Here is an 18,441-nt window from a genome sequence, read left to right as displayed (position 1 = left end):
TAAGGAAGAATCTTTCCAAACAGATAGATATGGTATTTTTATCACATACCATGCTTGCTTATAGAAGCAGATGCTTATGTGAAATCTGCTCTATTTATTTCCAAAGATTGTTGAGGCCTGAGTTTTCTTCTCCTAAAATTCTATCAAAATTCAATTCATCATCATTTATCCTTAGATACGATATCATATCTTCATGGACCTCAATTTTCTTCTCTAATGTAGACTCTCTAACCAAGATAGGAATTGGGGGTTTAACATTTTCATATGCTATGCTTGCAAAGACCTGTTGAATGTTTTTTTGATGGTATTGTCCACCAAGTTTTTCTTTGTGGACTCACTTTTACCTATAAAAATAGGCTTACAATCAGTATTAGTCCTCTCTGGACTAAGATTGAAATAAATTTCATCCCCATGTGACATATTCTCCATTTCTTTCCAAATATTATCATAATTTGAATTTTCGTTTTTTATAATGTTGTGGGAATTTAGGTCATTTGCACTAATATCAGTATTTGTTGTACAAAGATTGAGACTGTTTTTATCCCCATGTGAAATTTGTTCCATTTTTTAAAGAGGTCCTTCAAATATAATTTTTCCTCTTTTATAATTGCATGGAAATTCAAGCTATCTTCATTGATCCTTAAATCATATATTTGATCTTCATGGACCTCCATTTTCTTCTCTATTGTTGAACATATACCTAAGATAGGAACTAAGGATTCATCAATTTCAACTATTGTGCTTCTAGAATCATGTTGAAATATTTATATGATGTTATTTTCCACTAAATCTTTCTTTGTGGAGTCCACTTTAGCTGTTAAAATAGGCCCACAAAAAATATTACTCGTCTATGAACTAATATCAAATTATTCTCATCCCTGTCTGAAGTATGCTCCATATGTTCTTAAATATTCTCGAGAACTGAGTTTTCCTCTTCTAATATGCCAATAAAGTTCAGGAAATCCTCATTGATCCTAAGATCAGATATCAAATCTCCATGGACTTAAGCTTTCTTCTCTATCATTGAACATCTAGCCAAGATAGGAATTCAGGGTTTATCAATTTCATTTTCTATGTGTGCAAAAGGGCATTGAAGCCTTTCTTTAATGTTATTCTCTATTAAACCTATTTCTTCGTACTCCATATTATATGTTAAAATAGGCTTGCAATGAATATTAGTCTTCTTTGGGCTAAGATTTAGATTATTTCCATCTTTATATAAAGTTTGATAATTTTCCATCTAGAAACTAGTGCGCTAGTTTAGGCAACAATGTTGAGGCCAAGTGTAAGTCCTATGCAACTTTGGTGGACTAGATACCCCCCACTTATGAATTGTAAGCTAAAGTTCATTGAAATGAATAGTGTTAATGTTTCCCATGTAATGCTAAATTTGGGAACATTAGCCTCTTTTTGACAATAACAAGCTAATTCATTTTTTTTTAAAAGAAGTACCCTATTAGACTTATGTGTATCCCTCATCATTGTTAGAATATTTTCAAAAGAACAAACATCTTTGGTTTTCAATTAGAAAGTATGTAGCTAGGATATAAATATTGAAACTTTATAATTACATAAGAAACTTTATTTCTTATGGATATATTGGAATGAAAGACTCTTTCGCTGAAATCAAAAACTCTTTAGTTTTTAATTATATAAGAAACTTTATTTCGTGTGATCATATTAAAGAATAGCAGTCATGATTGAAAAGTGTTGAGGCTATGTTTGTTGATTTGGGACACTCATAGTTGTCAATAAAGGTGAGAAAATGTCTTTGGTTCCATGACTAAAACACACTTAAAATCCACTAAGAAACAATCAATTTAAACTTGGGTATGTAATGGCAGATAACTTTCACAGGAATTGTCTATCCCTGATTGATTCTCACCTACATGGGAAAGCTAGGAAGTTTTATTTTAAATATAAAAGAGCACAAAATAAAATAAAAAATTGTTGAACTAGAGAGACTTGTAGATTTCTTAAAATAATTTGTTCATAGTGGGGTCCTAAACATGTCCAAATATTCTTTTCCAAAAATAATTTTGAAGCCTTTCGAACTAGGACACTTGTATGAGTGTTAATATGAGGATGAATTTGATGCAGAAGTTGTATTTTGGCTAGTATTCATAGTGGCTACCTTGGTAGCAATAGTGGGAAGACAAGAAATCATCTCAAAGAAATGTAGTCTGATCATGCAAAGGGGGAAGCTCTCAAAGAAATGCAGTTTGATCATGCAAAGTTCTTGAGAGATGGACATTATGTTCCAGATATCCCCTCCAGAGAACTTGTTCTAGGAGATATAGTGGAACTGAAGGTGGGAGGCAAGGTTCCCACAGACATGAGAATTGTGCCCCTCAACACATCCACCTTTCGGATGGAGCATAGATCACTGACTGGGGAACACATGCTTGTGGTCAAAAGAGCATATCTAGTCATTGTCTGTGACAGTGAGTTGCAGTCAAAAGAATTCATGGTGTTTGAAGGAACTATAGTTACCAATGGTTGTTGCACTTGCATTGTTGTGAGCACTGGAATGTCTATAGAAATAGGTAAAATTTAGGCACAAATTTAGGAGGATTTAATGGAAGCTCGTGATACCCGTTTGAAAATAAAATTAGATGAATTTTGTGAAAGAGTGACAATAGTGATTGGTTTTGTTTGTATTCTTGTCTGGATCATAAACTACAAATATTTTCTCTCATGGGATGTCATAGATGGGTAGCCAAAAATATCAGATTCTCATTTGAGAAGTGACAGATGTCCTACTTTATGATTGTTGTTTCTCTAACAGTTCTTTCTATACTAGAGGGATTGCTTGTTGTCATTACTACATGTTTGGCTCCTGGCACTTGTAAGATAGCACAAAATAATGCTATTGTGCAGAAGCTACCTAGTGTGCAGACATAGGGTTGCACCATAGTGATTTTCTTTGATAAGAAAATCACTCTTACAACCAATCAAATGTCTACCATAGAATTTATAGCCATAGGGCACAGTGTTGGTTCACTTAGAGAGTTTAATGTTGAAGGAACAACATATAATCTTGAGGATGGAAGAATATTGAATTGGACAACACATAATATGGAGGAAAATTTAGAAACTCTAGCAAAAATTATTGCAGTTTGCAATGATGCTAGGATATATTGTCAAGGTCACCAGTTCCATGCAACTGGTATTCCTACTAAAGCAACCTTGAAGGTTAGTAATTTCCTAGATAATTGATTTTTTTATCAGTTTTCATGTTATGTTTCACCATTTCAACGGTTAATGGAGTTGTAGCTTTGGGATTCCATCATATAATGTTATTTACGGGTCTATTCTGTGTTCATGTGGTCCATATAGGTACTATTAAAGGCCTTGGCGAACTTATTTTTATTGCTTCTAGAGACTACAAATGCTCATGGAGCCCAAACAAGTTTTTAAAATGGGCCTTTGGATATGGGGGACATAAATTCTTATGCTTCAAGAGATAGGTGTTGAAACCATGTAGAGTTATTTGATAGCCAATCTCTCGAATGAACAACCTATCAATAACATAAGATGGCCATGTGTGGGTAGGTCTCATTTCCCCATATATCCTTATATAAATAGACCATTCATCTATATACTAGTCTCCACTCCTTTGTAACACTTCTATAGCTTCTTGAGACAGTCTTGGGTATGGTTTGCAAAATATTAGCTCATACAAAGGTGCAAAAAGTAATCACAAATCTAAGCATAATTATGTATGTATTTATGCGCCCAAAGATCCTTGCAATACACATGAACAGGAGGTTGGTTGGGTTTCTAAGACAAACCCATGCCTACAAATGAGTTAGAAGCACATACCACATCTACTAGATAAGATGACATATCAAATTCTAGAGAATTGGTGGATGCACCAGGCTTGGACTTCCTAATAACTTCCTACAAAGAATGGGATAGAATGGATGCCCAGTTCAAAACAATTCATTGTTCTGTGATTTAATGGATCAATGGAATCCAAGCCACTCTAAAATGTGAAGATTACATTTCTCCATATAGTCTGTTGACCAATTAAGTTGCAAACATATCAGTGCCTTTAAAATCAGTTGTTATTTTATATGTAATTACAAATTTCTGTTATTTATAGGATCAAATTCATTTATATGGTTTTTGGTGTATTTGTTTTAAATGTATTTGAGGGTGTGACTGGGTTTCCTGATTCATTTAGGAATATTGGTTTTGATTGTTTTTCTAACCAAGTCAAGGAAAAGAGTTATCTGCTAAGAAGAAGATGCCAAGGAATGCTCTACAAGGGCTTACTTTGAGCTCATTACTTCTCTAGAAGCAGTGAGGTAATTAAGTTTGTTTGTATCTTTATTTTTCTGTATAATATAATAAATATCTTACAAAAAAATATGTTTTGTGGCTTCTGCATAGGTTTATGTCTAGTGCTTTTTTGTAATATTTAATCTGTTCCACTTAGAGAGAGATATATAGAGAGAGATCAGTACTCTCTTATTTGCAATACCTAAGCTTTCTTAATTACATAAGAATTCTAGGTTTGCATTATCTAATTTGAAGTTTAGACTCTAGAGCACATTTTAGATGACTCCTGGAATTTTTTTTTTGTTGTAACTTGGTAGTCATTAGAAAGGGAACATTTGTAAAGTTTCACTATGGACTCTAGGGGAATTTGAAGCACTATGTAAGATTAAATCCAATGGATTATGAGCTCTCTTAGATCCCAGAATCACTTCCTTTGTGGATGGAAATTGGAGGGAAATATTCTTTGGGAGATTTGGTGGATGTAGACCACACACTCGCCCAGTTGAATAGTAAGCTAGTGTTGGTATATTTGGACTCCTACACTCACTTTGATTTTATTCTGAGTGTACAAGAAAAAATAAATTTGTATGATTCCATGGTAGGCTTCTTTAAACCCAATTCAAGAGAAATTTTTTAGTATTTTGAACACAAAGAATAAAAAATTGAGCCAATGTAAAGAACCTATAGACCTATTGCAAGCTTCATTAAGAGCTTACAACTTCTTTCTCTACTAAGTGCAATGGAAATAAATGTATTATTGTACTATATTTTGTATATGGGTGTGTATCATATGGATCATTTCTTGTATATAGACATATGCATATATGTATAAACAAAAACACTCACACTCGGATGTATGCCTAAGAGATCAAGGTTATTTGTTAGTGTTATATGACTTGAGATTTTATATTGGAAAGGGGAAAGAAAATGTACAATGTGCACTATACCCTATTACATTGGTATTCAAACTTCAATAAGAGCATTGTGAGTGATTCAATTTTAGACAAAGTGTATTTTGATCTATTTCTTATGTTTCTAGAATATTAAAATTGTTGACTTATCTAGGACATCTATAGATATTATATTCTCGTTTTAGTAGTGGTACAACATAGCTTTCTCAACATTATACATTAGAATGTCATTCTAAGTGCAACGTTTGATGGGCTGAATTCCTCAAATAATAAAAGGAAGAAATTGTATTGGAACTTCCCTTTCTTAGAAGTGGAGTAAATAATGGGATGATTAACTTTCCAAATTATTGTCTTATCCCCTAGCTTATTTTTTATTGTTAACCAATCCAAAAATTTTGGGACACTTAATACAAGAAAGTTAAATAACACAGCCCCAAGAGTTAGCTCAATCGGTCAAATCAAGTGCCTCGCCAATGGGAGGTCACAGGGTCGAATCCCGAAATCTCTTGGGGTTAGGTCAGTAAATAGGCCTAGGGGTGTTGATGCCTTCGGGTGCGTCCACTCAGTGTTGAACAACCCTGGATGTAGCGGCTACCCATTGACCCGGGTATCCGTGAACCAGAAGTGAAAAAAAAAAAAAAAGTTAAATAACACATGAAATAGATTAGGATTTGGAAAATGATCACTAAGGTCCTTGAAATATCCTTTTTTTCCTAAAATATCACCATCATTCATACGTGGAGCTTATTTGTTTGTTGAGTTTGATCCCTCGTCTAGCTTTCTATCAATGAAACGCATTTTTATTTGTGAATCAAATTCCTAGCTATTAAAAACTTTTATTTTCATAATTAGGTGGTTTTAGTATTTAAACCATTTTAAATATACATTTCAGATGTTTCATGATACCTGAGGTAATTAGGTGTTTCTTTGTCCCATCACAAACCCAGTGCCACTAGGATAAACAGATACTAATTCAGATGAAGAAAGGATGAAAAAGTAGAGAAGAAATAGGTTGAATGGTCTCTGCTCCAATCCCAAGATGAAAGCCACCAATATGCCATGATAGGGGAATAATAAAACCTACACACATTGAAGAATCCCATCCAACTAGGCTCAATAGAATCTCTAGCAATATATTTAGCTTTCACTTCTCATTTCTTGAATTTGCTAGATATGTATTGGTATAATTTGGTTGCAACAAACTAGAGTATTAAGTTTGTATCATAATCTAATGTTTTCTATAGTATAATAAGCTAGAGAAATTTATATTATAATATTTCTATAATTCTTGATTTAAAAATTTGTAAGTTATCCTTTTGAATTTTGTTTTTATTTGTGAATTGGAGATAATATGAACACCCTTGGATTAGGATATTTGAAGTTATAGTCTTTGTGTTATTTTGGTTTCATTTCTTTATTGTTCTTTTTCTAACAAAGAAGTGCATGTTCAAGTGCAATTTTATATTTGTTTAAGTTATGCAAATTTATAGGCACTTGAAGGGAATGGAAACTCCTTTTTTTAAAGCTATAATATATTTTAATGGATGTCCAGGTAATTCAAGTTAATTAATTCTAATATTCTTTGCAAAGAGATATGTGGTTGCAAAAGTGGCCCTAATTTTTTCTTGATAAAGAAAATACTCAATAAGGGGTTTTTTTACACTCAAATAAGGATTTTTTTTTATTGAACCTCATAATACCCTATTTTTTATCACTGGAATAATACTCTTGTGCACTCATTATTGTTGGAGACACATTCTGGGAAGCATACTACCTCTACGAACAGATCTGCTTGGAACCACAAAGTTGATAACAAAGGTGAACCTCTACATGCATTTTCTAGGCAACGTATATCACAGACCAGAGTTGGAGGGCTATTCCAATGAGTTGATATTTTGTATATGCATCTAATAGTGTTGTCTATCTTCATTATCATGTTTTTTTCTCCTAAACTGTTCACTGTAAATTCAAGTTTTGAATGTGAAAATGTCCATTTGTCTATTGCATTGGATTTCTAAAGTTGTCATTGGAAATACAAATTTATTTGGTGACTTTTAAGAACAAATGCAAAAGAATTGATTATATGAAGACTACCAAAAGAGAAGGAGAATAAAAACCCAAGAAACCCAAAAGATCGAACTAGGAAAGGGTCTAGAGGGTACCAAGGAGGAAGCCTTAGGCCAAAAATGTCATTAACCCTAATCTCTCCTATCATCCAAGGATGAAAAGAAGTATGTGATGAGATTTCTAATGTCCACCTACCTAAAAATATGGTCGATCTACTCATAATTATTCTTGTGACCAGAATCATTTAGAAGGTAAAGATAATAGGTAGTGAACCTAGAATTAACAATGTGCAAAGATCCATCTCTTAGAGAATATGCTTAAAGGTGAATCATCTCATGAATAAGTAGGTAAATACATCTATCTACCTGTATTATAAACAAATCTTTGAGCCATAAGAAATTCGATATTAGTGTTCAAGTATTGGAGCAAAGAGGAAGATCTAGCATGCCAGTTATTTATGATACTTTGGCTAGAAAGCTGTATAGAGAATTGGATAGTTGTAAGGATATATGTTTTGGCTTGAGTGGGAAACTGCCATGCAACAATTCCTATGCATCATGGTCATAACATGGAAAAGCATCGAACTACAGAGGGGCCAAAAGTGTGAGATAGTTTTCCTTGTATGAATATACTTTGAGAACATAGTAATGAGTACTCTCTCAAGTAGTTCCAACTTCCATCCTATTTCACTTAGGCACATGTTCTAAGCTTCACAATTGTAAAAGAGAGGTGTCACTAAGGTATGGAAGAGGAATATCTAAACCCAAATATCTTGGAAGTCAATCTAGAAACATTTTTCTATAGTGTTTTTGATCCTTCGTATCCTCTAATCCACCTTGATTTTGTTGTTAGGATTACACTAAAGGATGGGCCGAAGGATACTACTCCAGTGTAAGTGTATGATGTCACCATTTCTACCTCCTCTTCTTTATAGGTGAGAGTAGTATTAGATGCATCCTTCTTAGACATGTTGAAAGCCAAAATATTTGATTTTGCAAGGTTGTCATAATTATCACAGAATGAGCTCAAAGTGTCTAGATTCTTTTGGAGTCCTGTGATTATGTGGGATAAAAGCACAATGTCATCCACACAGCAGAATTCCGATGGAAATCCCATAGAGAAGGAAACCACCTGTATCACTTTGAAATGAGATCTTCTAGGTTGTTAATATAAAGCTGAAAGAGTATGGGTGACAATGGACATCTTTTCTTTGACTTCTATGGTGTTGTGTATTCCATTTGTTTTTCCCATCTTGGTATGGACATTACCAATAATAATCTTATAGAGAGTCATAAATATGAAATTCTAAGTTCAATGGAATTACATATTTTCTAGATTCAAGTTTTCATGAAACAATTGATTTCATGAAAATTTATGAGCTTCAATATTTGTTTTTGTAATTATCCTTTTCCTACATCAAATGTTGGAGCCATTTGTGGAATCAATTCCTGCTAGACTAATAATATGAATCAAGAAGATTTTTCGCATTGGAGAGATACAAGACATTAATAAGTATACATTCTTTGAACCAACGGTATCTTCTAGTAAGATGAAATATATTCTCATAAAAATAAATCAGAGTGAACTCTGGAAAATATTCATAAAGCAATCAAAATAGAAAATTCCATATTTTTTCGTAGTTAGTTGCTATATTTAATTCTAAAAGAACCCAAGGGGTTAGATCAACCAGTTGTTGCCAATGTTTCTGGTCATTAGCTAGTTCCATGCTAGGAGACACCTGGTTTGAATCCCATTGGGTTAGGTGCACTAGTCTATATGGATGGTTTCATTGAGATTTCCATCCATGAATGTGGGGAAGCATCCCTTCATTTTCCCCGTGATTTTTTCCTTGAAAAAAAAGGATTTAGTCCTAACAGATATACTGCAAAACTACAAACAAAGTATTCAAATTTGATTTCTAGTGAACATAAAAAATATATTAGTCCAAAAAACAAAGTACAAGACCGTATAATACCATCACTTATTTCCAATCACAAAGACAGGAAGAATATATTTAACAAATCCCTTGGTTACTTTAGGAACTCAAAGGATCATTTCTATAAATGACATATTAATATTCAGATATCCTCCACAATTTTTTATACAAAAATAGGGGTAACATGTTGCCCTAAACAAATATATCTTCCATATACAATTTAAGTTTCAAACTTCCATATACAAAAATCAAGAGCTGACTTTAGACACCATAGTATACCTGAAGGTAGTTTTTATGGACCCAACCTGATGGATGTTGATAAACAAGGAAATAGTAGGAAAATAGACAAACCATGTGCTCTCAAAATAGTCCCAAAGAGTTGATTCCTATTAACGATTAAGAGGTGGAGTTAAGAATCACTTTTATCAAGATGTTCACAATCGAATAGGACATGATTCTTTGGCAAAAATTTCTTTCATTTAGGGAAGTTAATGGCCCCTTCAACACATTCAAATGTAAATTCAAGGAATAACTACTTAACATAGCACAGGTGAACCTAATAGGATGGATGGGGATGGGGCTTTGGAGCTTTATCAACTTGGTTTTTGGGTACTTTTCCAAATTGTTTTTGATTTTTTCGTTGACAAGAAATGGTTGACTTGTAGCCTTATTCATCGTATTAGGAGGAACAAACTTTCATTTGGAGAACAGAGAAGAGAGTTGTAGTTCATGGTGCCTTACATCTTGATTCTTCCATACAATAAGACACCTAAGTTTCTAAAGGGACCAACGGTACAATGTAATGTTTATTCCTAGGAAGTCTACCCAATAGATTAGGAAGGTGGAGAGTTGCAACAAGGATTAGTTGGGGTGTTGTTGAGTGTATTTGAGGTGATGAAGGAGTCAGTGAGTGAAAATGATGGTGTGTCTAACGATGTTGAAGAGTTGTTGCAGTACAAGGAAGAAAAATACCAAGCATTGACTATGTAATACATGGAGCAGTCAAATCTTCCCAAAAAGCACATATTTTGTTGAAATAGAACAAAAACTCCAGAACTTCAAGAGCTAATAAGGAAAATTCCACAATTCTGACCTCAAAACCAGAAGAAAGGATATGAAACTCTTCAAATACTCAACATAAATACCTCAATCTTCGAATAAAAAAGGAGTTAACCACACAATAAATTTGATACCATAATGATAAATCACGAGATGAACACCACAGAGGAATAACTCAAACTGAAAAGAAAAAAAAAAAAAAAAACAAACAAACAAAAAAACTGAGACACCAATATTTATGTGGTAAAACCCTCAAAGAGGGAAACACTCATGAAGCAACATAAAAGGTGTATCATCGATCATGAAATGAAATATGGACACACATATATATCCTCTATTTTTCATTTGTTTATTTATATTAGATTCCAAAACTATGTCAAAGCCTTACATTTATATATACTAGATTGTGCAGCTAAGGTGGACCCAACCCTCAGGCAAACCTTGGGTCCACTTGCAACTATCTAAAAATCTATAGTTGTTCCCGTATGAAGTGGCATGACTCCCAAGAACCTAAAATGGAAGTGAGCCTTGAGGGCCCCAACATAAGTAAAAGACCAAGCATTAAAAATTGATTGTAATACATGGAGTGGTCAAATATCCCAAAAATACACAGGTTTTTTTTGAAATAGAGAAACCACCCCAGTTCTTCAAGACCTAATAATATGAGCTCCACGGGTTTAACCTCAAAACCAAAAGAAGGGATTTGAATCTCTTCAAATACCCAACATAACTAGCTCAATCTTTGAATGAGGAGTGAACCTCACAAGCACTTTGATACCATATTAGGAAATCACAAGTGGGTTACTCACAAGGATGGATACCACTTAGGAACAAATCATGTTGAACATAAACTAAGACACTGAGATTTACATGGTAAACCCCTCAAAATGAGACATCCATGAAGCAATAGAAAAGGTGTACTACTGCACAAGAAATGAAGGGCTATAACCAATACAATACTCTACTCATCATCATGCGAGACAAGTGACCATCCATGATCCTTAAATAGAGATCATGGACCAATTAGGTGATAAAACATAGATCAGTTGTCATAAATACCTAGAACATGAGCACCATCGGAGCATTTGTGCATGAGATAGAACAGTGACCATTAGATAACCAAAACACGCATGACTATAGTACATTAGACCAAGGTGGTCCAACTCCTAAGGTCTAATATCCTAATATCCCCCCTTAAAAACAAATTGGGATAGGACAAAGGATTTACAAAATGACATGGGACAAGAGGCACGCATTTTCCTAAACTCACTTGAGAGAGGGAAGGAGGCATTACATATTTATAACTAATCCCAAATAGAGGAAAATAACATTATTTTTCTCCCTGAGGCTTTATGAAAAAAAGAAAAAAACCAATAAAGCTTCAAAAAAAATCCAAAATTTGCATAAGCCAAAAACTGCTTCCAATCTCTATGAAAATAAGGTTGTTGACTTAGAACACAAGTATGGCCACACCTTTAATGTAGATCTTCATAAATTTGGCTGCAAAATCCTTTCAAACTTCCCAAAATTTGTTGTCCAAGAAATTAGGCCCTTCACATGGATTAAAAATCCACAAAACAAAATTGAATTGTGATGTGTTTTGATAAAGAATCCTCTATGTAAATTATTTTGCCCGATACCCTTGAAGAAATGTTGTAATTTTTTTTAAATGAATTTTTCAATCTATAGACTGTTGACCGAGTGCATGAGGTTAAACTTGATTGAACCTTGAAAATCTCAGTGAGTCTTTCAGGGATAGGCCATACCCTACACAAACTCACCCAGTAATGAATAGTTTGAACTTTTGACGAGATTAACCATGTCCTCCCCTTGTTTTTATTTTGACTTGAGTAACTTGCAAGTAACCAGGAGACTCGGTAAGTCTTTTTCCAGTGGGTACCTTGAAACTCTAGAAAATTAACCCCTATCCAACCTTTATGAAGATCCAGTTCAATCTATACTCCTGATGGACTTCTCTATTTCTTATAAAACATTTTCTAGCCAAAGGTGCATAAGAAGGTTTGGAAGCCTTGATCATAGTGGGATTGAAGAAGGATAAAAGATGCTAGAAAAACATTAGGGAACCAGAGTTGAAAAAAGATCTTGTACTTCCCTAAAGCCAAGGGCCTTCCTCAATAACTTTTATCATATTTGCAACAAATACAAATTTTAATGGCAAAAAAAATCTTAAAATGAGGTATTAAGTGAAAGAATTGTTTAACAAATCCATTTATTCTTTCTCTAGTTAGAAGAAAAAGGCTTCATGATTTAGCAAACAAACCTGCAAATAAATCATTTCTCAGTTAGCAAGATAGTCATTGAAGGATTTATCTCCAGATGCTTTGAATGAAGAATCCTAAGTTTCTTAACACATATTTTGACCCTCTCTAAGACAGTCAATAGTTCTCCACCATTTACACCCTGAAATGGACCCCATCATAGTAGCATCAAGCTATACCTATGAATTCCCCTCCACTAGTTTTTGTTTATGGGAAACATGTAATTCTTCCTTAAATCCTTTAGGATTACAAACACCTACCAACAAGCTACAAACTTACGAAATTGGTGTAGCCAAAAGCACAAGCCGCTGCATTCAACAATTTGACAATGGCTTCTCTCCTATACACCTTACATCCATGGGAAGAGTCTATCCTCTTGCCAATGATATGTTGAGTGACCGTTAGTTTAGTAAACTTTATTAAATTCAGATATGTATACATCTTGAAAAATAGGATATAATGTAGGGGTTAATATAGTCAATTTTCCTCTCAAGGCAACATGGTTTGATGGCTTCTATTACATACTTGGCTTGAAATTTTAATTCCTTTGTGCAATATGGATATAGACTTACAAGAAACAATTAAGTTAAAAAATTGGATTTGATGAATATCCATTTGTGTCCTATTATGAGATGACTTGGTGAATGGGTATGCAGGAAATTAATCTAACTCAAATATTCATTTGCAGAAAACCAACCCAGTTGTGGCTGAGATATTTTCCCTTATGTCCAAAGATGAAGCTCACCATGAAGGGTATGTTATCTTACTTTGTAGGGGTGGCTTATTATATCAAATTCGTAGCTATTTGCTCTAAAAATGGCTCCCCTTTCATAGCTCTCTACGTCTGTTGGCATTTTTGTTTACTAGATTGGATATATTTCCATTTGAAACTTACATTGGATAAAGTATTTATTTGGAATTTTTTTTTTCCATTGTAATTGCATTTTATGTTGTAATCTGTTTATTGACTTTCTCAACTCAATATTTGACACATTGGGTTATAGGTTTCTAAACAAGGGTTTATCAGATTTCAATCTTGCACTGGAGCTCAGTTTCCTAGCTAAAGCATGCAAATATACTTTCGTCAAGCCTAAGTTCATGTTTTATGTCACTTACTTATCTGAGAGGATCGATTACTAGAGATATATTACCATCTATAGGCACCTAAGAGAAAACCCTGAGTATCAAGTGTATCTTGTATTCAAGTAATTTGGGAATTGGTTCTAGGATGAGAATAGACACGGTGACTTTTTCTTAGCTTTATTGAAATCACAACCACAGTTTTTAAATGACTAGAAGGCCAAGATTTGGTCAAGGTTTTTTTGTCTCTTGGTGAGTTAATCTTGAATTACATCTTATATATCCTAAAAAACTAGGCAATATGATGTCTGGTGTTTTCATTCAATATTTATTGGATGCTTTATGGTTTCTTATTCCATGTGAATGAATACTTCTAGGTACACTTGATTTCCATTTGCAGGTATATATGACGATGTACCTGAATGATTACCAGAGGACAACATTTTATGAAGGCATTGGACTGAACACAAAAGAGTTTGATATGCATGTTATCACTGAGGTGGGTTAGAAGTTTCATATAGATTGCAATACTTAGAAGCCATTTTGTGTGTCTAAAATTGAGTTGTAGTGATTTTTTGTGTGTGATGGATTTTAGCAATGAATTTTTCTGACTGATGCAGACAAACCGTACTAGGGCAAGGATTTTTCTTGTTGTCTTGGATGTTGAGAATCCAGAATTCAAAAAGAAACTTGACAGGATGGTAGACATCAACCAACAGATAATAGAAATTGGAGAAAGCCAAGCTCCTGGATTTGTGAAGAATCTCCAAAGAATTACTATTATAGTTGTTTTGGTGTCAGAGTTGATAACAACTTATTTGATGCCACCCGTGGATTCCAGTTCTTTGGATTACGTTGATTTTGAGCCACAGGTTGTGTACTAGATGCATTTCATACATGCAGAACTGCACGATTGCATTATATCATCGAGAATGGAGATCTATGACTTTATGCCTTTCTTTGTAGTTGTTTGACTTTTGAGATGTCTTACCCTTTTCTATAAAAGCATTCATATTATGTCAGAAGATTGTCGTTACATATGCACATGTTATATGCAACGTTGGAGTTCTATGATCTAAAGTTATCAGCAATAGAAAATATTTATTTCTTGTTAGTAAATAAAATATTTAAACTTAATAGGTGTTTTTATGCCATGATTTGTGCAAACATTAATTTCTCATAGCTTGACATATGCAATAGAGAAAATATTAATCTCTCTTAACTTTGACAGAAGTGGTCAATCTCAACACATACAAAAATTTTGTGGTGGAATATTATCAAAATTAATAGAGGGATATACAAGAGTGTACAGTAAGAACCTTGACAAAGATGCCCACTGAAGCTTGCAACATTGTTTGTGGGAAGAACAAATTATATTTATTTTTTCCAAACATGTAAGTTAGTATATACAATTTAATGAATATGTTTTTCTATTAGCATATATGATTTTATACTTTATCAAAAAATTCACCAAGATTTCACAATGTTTTATTATTTAGTGTAATATTTGCCAAGATCTTACAAGATAATATAATCTAGTGAGTGATTCACCAAAAACCTTATATATACATGTTATATTATTGATAAAATCGCCTTCCATTTTTCCTATGTTTCATGGGCATTCGCCCATTTATTATACATATAAATTTAGGGGGGTTCGTAAAAATTTCCCTGGCAGAAGTAGTGGCACCCGTTCTAGATCAAAAGAGACTAAGATCGAACCATAGATGAAGTTATTTAACCTCCCCTTTCTTGCTTTAGTCAATTGTTCTTTCATGTTGACCAAGACTCCCTCACTCCAATTGGATATTGTTGGCTCTATATACTTCACCCTGTACTGCATGTACGATCTACTTTCCACGTGAAGTGTTGAGCTACCATCCAATCTTGAGATAATGAACATGATTGTTCTCAAAGGTAATTGGGTTACGTCTTTTATGTTGATATTTCCATCCCTGGTTGGTTAGGCTTGAGGTCTACAATAGGTAGTGATATAATCTTTCATTGTCTCCCCACTACTTCTCCCACCTAGGAAAGACATGGCGACACCCCTTTTGGATAAACCTGTCAGAAAGTAGATATCATCTACCTTTATCTTGAGCATATGTTCCGCAAACCTAAATGTGTGTGCCTAAACATCCCATGAACGAACAAGATATTTCAACAGTTCCATTTGTTTCCTCATGCGAGGAAGCCAGAAGAACTTTAGCAATCCACAGTATTTTAGTGTCTGGATGGTAGCAAGATCATTTGTTGCATTTAAATCATGTTCCCCATGTTCATTTTCTCTCCAAATGAATGTCATTTTGTACTGATGAACACCTTAAACATCAACCAGAGATTCATTAGGCTCCTTTTCATGCAAAAAACTTGACAAAAATTGACGAAAAATTGAAAAAAATGAGCATTATGTGTCCAATGCACCCCAATAGTGCATACCATAGCATTGCACCTCTCCCAGCAGTGTTACTCTACGTATGTGAAACACAGCTTTCAATGCTAGGGGGTGCGTTGGTCCTAGGGCATATTCTTAGAATCCTAGGGCCCTCAAATCCTCAAAAAATTTGCATGAAATCACAAAAATGGACCATGAAAAGAAAGATAAGGGTTTTATCTCCTACTTGGAAGTGACGATACTTGAAATGCTCCACCGGATTGGCCGCGATCAGTCATAGAAAATCGAGGGCAAAAGAGCTCAAAGTTCTCACTTTTGAAGGTAAATGTGAAATGGTGAAAATGAATAGTCGTTTTGAGTATTTATGGTCATTTCTCGCATTATTTTATTCATATTTAATGTTGTGACCTAGATATGATTCATTTTTACTATGAAAAAAAATATGTTTAATCCTTCTTGTGGTGTTTTGAGCAGGTCGGTAGTTATTAATAAGTTTTTATCATGCTTTAAGCAGGTTATTTTGGCCGATGAGTATGCTTTTATCTCTTTTTTGGGCTCTATAAACCTACGAAAAAGGAACCCCTTGGAGTCCTCTTTCAGCTCTTTTCAGACTCCCAAAACATGAAAATATTTTTGAATTAAGACTTTTGTGATCCATAATAATTGTACGAGCATCTTTAGGTAAAAATCACATAAGAAAAATTCTATTCGACGCATTTCAAACCAGCCAGTGTGGTTCATCTTCTGGACAAGATGGAGAACCAGATCCATGCATTGTAATAAATAGATGTAGAGGGCTCCTAACTAGCCGTTGGGGTTCACATCTAGTTTGACTAAGGGCAGAAATTAGAAAAGATTTTGACCAAAAAGGGTAAGGGAATCTAATTTAAGAAATTAAAAAATAAATTTTTATATTATAAACTAATAAGTTATAATAAGTTGATTAATAAAAACTTATTAAAGCCCTTTATAACCCCATTAATGAATTCTATATAATATTAATATTAACGGTTTGGTCCTATTCAAATCCCTAAATATTAACTAGATTAAATTAAATAATTAAGAATTATTTGAATATTATAAACTAAGAAGTTATAATAAGTTGATTAATAAAATAATTAATTAAAACTTATTATAGCCATTTTAAACCCTATTAGTGAATTATATAAAATATTAATACTAATGGTTTGGTCCTATTCAAATCCCCAAATATTAACAAGATTAAATTGAAATAATTATAGAGGGACATAGGGGGATTAACAAATAAAATTAAAAATATATATATAAATATAAAAGAATTGTTAATGGGAATAAAATTAGTAAAGGATTTGACCAAAGAGGTAAAGGAATCTAAATAAAGAATTTAAAAATTATTTTGATAAAGCAATATTATAAAACAAGAAAATATAATATGTTGAATTAATAAAATAATTAATTTGTATTAAATTTTTTATACCCCTTTATAACCCTATTAATGAATAGTATTCATAAAAATATTAATATTAAAGGTTAAATCCTATTCATATCACCAAATATAAAATTAATTTTAGAGAGTCATAAATTAATTAATAGGTGGATTAACACATAATAATATCATAATAATATAAAAAAGAAATAATAAAAATGTTTGGAAACAACAACAAAAAAAAAAACTTAGGAAGAAAGTGCAAGAATCTAGCATTTTTTGATACTACAACCATCATCTCTATTTAAATTAATATGACACTTTTCAATTTCTAAGGCCTCCCTAAATTTACGATGATGAAAATGGTCAATCCTCGCAATGACCCTAGCCTCCTCAATGTAGATGTGATGATTGGTTTTTTCTGCATGCTCTGCCAAAGCAGAGGAGCGAGACCTACCATGCTTGATGTCAACAGCATGTTCACAAATCCTTTGGTTTATTGATCGACCTGTCTCACCAATATAAGGAGTTCCACAAGAACAAGGAATGATGTAAACACCCTTCTCATCCTTAGGGTTAACCGGGTCCTTAACAGAACGAAGAGAACTCCGAATAGTGTTAAGGGGTCTAAAAGAAGAATGAATCCTATGCTTCTTCAAGATCCTAGCGATTTTATCCGTGGTCCCTTGAATAAAAGGAGGATGAACACCAGAAGACCAATCTTTGGGGTCAATCTTACTCTTATGACCTTTTTCAACATTCAGAAAAGCCCTAAGAATTTGAGACCTACTAATTTTAAATAGAGATGATGGTTGGAGTATCAGCAGATGTTGTATTCCTGTGCTTTCTTCCTTAATTTTTTTAATTTTTTAATTTTAATTTTTTTTTCCAAACAATTTTATTATTTCTTTCTTATATGATTATAATATTATTATGTGTTAATCCCCCTATTAATTAATTTATGACTCTCTAAAATTAATTTTATATTCGGTGATATGAATAGGATTTAACCATTAATATTA

At 33.3% G+C, this 18,441-nt stretch overlaps 1 pseudogene; it reads left to right on the top strand.

The window, feature by feature from the left end:
- LOC149208545 (magnesium-protoporphyrin IX monomethyl ester [oxidative] cyclase, chloroplastic-like) overlaps positions 1-14,503 on the top strand; it is a 31,270-nt pseudogene extending 16,767 nt beyond the window's left edge.
- Positions 14,504-18,441: the final 3,938 nt, after the last annotated feature.

The sequence above is a fragment of the Pinus tabuliformis genome, chromosome 1_2, assembly GCF_031772625.1.
Source record: "Pinus tabuliformis cultivar Carrire ecotype Pingquan chromosome 1_2, CPIR1, whole genome shotgun sequence".
Classification (NCBI taxonomy): domain Eukaryota; kingdom Viridiplantae; phylum Streptophyta; class Pinopsida; order Pinales; family Pinaceae; genus Pinus; species Pinus tabuliformis.
The sequence above is the reverse complement of the archived record's forward strand: the minus strand, read 5'-3'. Positions and strand labels throughout refer to the sequence as shown.